Raw genomic sequence first — 2,963 nt, 5'->3', positions numbered from 1 at the left:
TTAAAGCTGTGAGCCGCCACCACCACCTGGCGCTATTTCTCTTTGAGGGTGGCCTTAAACTCATAGAGATCTGCCAGCCTCTGCCTCCTGAGTGCTGGGATTAGAGATGCTGGCCACCACTGCATGGCTCTGTTTCTCTTTGAGACTAGATCAATCTAGTGTAGCCCAAGGTGGCTTTAAACTGACAGAGATTTGTCTGCCTCCTCTGTCCTGGAATTAAAGGTGTGCACCACCACCACCTGGCCTCTAGTGGCTTATTTGTTAAAACACAAACAAAAGCTGGGTGGTGGTGGTGCATGCCTTTAATCCCAACACTCAGGAGGCATAGGCTGGTGGATCTCTGTGAGTCTGAGGTCAGCCTGGTCTACAGAGCAGGCTTGAAAGCTACTGTCTCGAAAAACCTAAAACACACAGACAAAATATGCCTACACACTTCCATAGTTTGGAGCAAACACCACAGGCACTCCACCTGGTTGGCTCTGCTTTTTAGCTTCTTGGGAATGGTTTACAGGTGGCTGACAGGGCAGTTGTCACCAGTGTCTCCTTCTTTAGAAAGTGAGTAAAGAAATAGAACCAATGCCACTGCAGGATGCCAGTGGGCCAGTGTGGCCCTAGCCCAGAGCTAGCCACTGGGGTATGGAGATGTTCAGGCCCCAAGGAGATTCGGTGGGCAAGAAAACCGCTGCAGGATAAAGGCTGGCTGCAGGGAATTGCAAAAGACTAGAGGGGAGCTCAAAGGTGGTGTCATTACCAGGCGAGGGACAAGTGGGACCCCATGGAATCAGGTTATGAGGTCTACCAAACTTATTCTCCTGAGATGTAGAGGCCCAGGAAACCTCAAGGTCACACCAGTTATTCTCAATGTCATTTCATTTGTTTCCCAGATCTCTACATCCTGGCCACCTTCTGAGGCCACAAAGCAGTGCTTGCCCCAGTGCCTAAGCATGGGTGACTGGTACCTTAAAGTGCCTTTTGTGCCGAGGTGAAGACAATACTCCTTACATTCCTGTACCTGGGCTTGGCACATGCCCTTTCCCAGCTGCTCAGCACAGGCCCAGGATGGAGGGAGGCCTTCACCCTTGCACCCAGCCTTGACGTTTTCACCTTTGGACCTCCGCACACACTGCTGTGACCATCTCCTCAAAGTGTCATTGGCTCACCCCCATGTTTCTCAGGCCACTATATTCTTTCCCTCCCACCCCGACTCTGGACAAAAAGGGTCTTAAATCCCCAAGAGTAGCCAGCATCCAATCCCATCTGCTCTCACTTCCACAGGTTGACTTTCCTATGGTCGACTGGTCTCCGCCCACACCTCATCCAGGTCACTGCTGCTGCAGTTCCTTTCCCTTTGCAGGTCTCACATCTGCACACTCTAATCCTTCTACTACAATAGAGTCCTCTGTATCCATTCCTTGGCATCCGCTTCTTTCCTCTCTTAAATGCCCCTTGTTCCTTGGGTGGCTCCAGCACTTCCAGGATGTGTGCTATGGGGTAACTCCTCTATGGCCTTTGTTTCTACAGGAGGACTTTGGTCCCAGGCTGGGCCAGAGAAGACCCAAGTTTGAGTTCTCTAATGAGCAAAGAGACTCTGCCATGAAACAGGCACGTGACACACACACACACACACACACACACACACACCCCTTCTCCTCCTGCTAGCTTGGGTGAAAATGCTGCCCCTCCCTCCTTCTTCACCTATCAGGCTCAATCTGGCTCAGACTGAAACTGCTTTTCATTCTAAAGCCGCCTGATGGCTGCAAGCTTAGCCCGACGGTGTGGGGGATGAGCCACCTGGGAACTTTGGTATCTGATCAGGTCAGGGAGTTGGGGATTGAAATGGGCACGCCTCACCTTTCTAGTCCACCCCAGGCTAGTCTTGACCCTGGAAAATTCCCAAGAATCTGCTCAGTTGCCTGGAGGTCCCTCCGGAGCAGAGCAGGCCGTGTTGAGCTTAGGGAGAGGGTCTGTACAGCAACCAGGCACCAGGGGGCAGCCTTACCCTATTCTTACCCCCGTACCCATAGGTTACACGCCCTACCCACCCCCACACCAGGCAAAGGGTGGGTGACTGGAGTATCATGGAGTCCCCTCCTCTTCCTTGGTGACAAATTGGAACGCTGATCCTCAACCAGGCAAGCTATCCTTTGCTCACTCTGGAGACACACAGAAATTGGTCACACCCAGAGCTGACACCTGGACCCTTAGCCTATCTTTGGGGAGGCCTAAACGTCTTGAGGAGACAGCTCAGTACTTCTGGCAAAGTTCCACAGAACCCCTGGAGGCAGATCTCCCTCTCCAAGCCAACGCAGAGATAGTCCTTCAGGAGACAACCGACAAGGGCACCTACTTTGGTGCAGGTACCAAGAAACTTTGCACCTGGATACCCAACTCTCCCTAGGTCCTAATTGGGAGACATGAGGCAGGTTAGATGAACCTTGGTGAAGGACGGTCCACCAGGAAGGGAGACTCCAGGCTAGAAACAGTAGAGGAAAGGAGAAGGACTTAGGATGTCTGGAAGTCAGCCAAGGACTCCGTTTTCCTGGTAGTTCAGAAAAATCTGAGGGGACTTTGGCCCCACCCGGGCCAGGTGATCCTGGAACGACTGGCGGCTCGGACCACTGAGGAGGAGGTGCTGGCCCAGCGCCCCAGGTAGCAGCCACCCTGCTCCGAACTAAAGCTGCCTCTCCCGAGGAGGAGGAGGAGGTAGGCGGAGTGACGGGGAGGGCGGGATGGAGGGGGGGGAGGGGAACAGCCGGATCGTGGGGGTGGGGCGACAGTGACATCACCGGGAGTTGGTTCTTAAGCAGCAGCCGGTAGCGCCGGGAAAGAGACGGACAGTTGGAGTGCCTTGGCGAATCTGAGTCCGCCGCAGCCGGAGAGCGGCTGTAGCAGCCGCCACCGGGAAGAAGGGGGCGAGGCGAGCCCGGGGCCACCAGAGCTGCTAGCTCTAGCTGAGCCGCGGG

The sequence above is a fragment of the Microtus ochrogaster genome, unplaced genomic scaffold (genome assembly GCF_000317375.1).
Source record: "Microtus ochrogaster isolate Prairie Vole_2 unplaced genomic scaffold, MicOch1.0 UNK129, whole genome shotgun sequence".
Lineage (NCBI taxonomy): Eukaryota > Metazoa > Chordata > Mammalia > Rodentia > Cricetidae > Microtus > Microtus ochrogaster.
The sequence above is the reverse complement of the archived record's forward strand: the minus strand, read 5'-3'. Positions refer to the sequence as shown.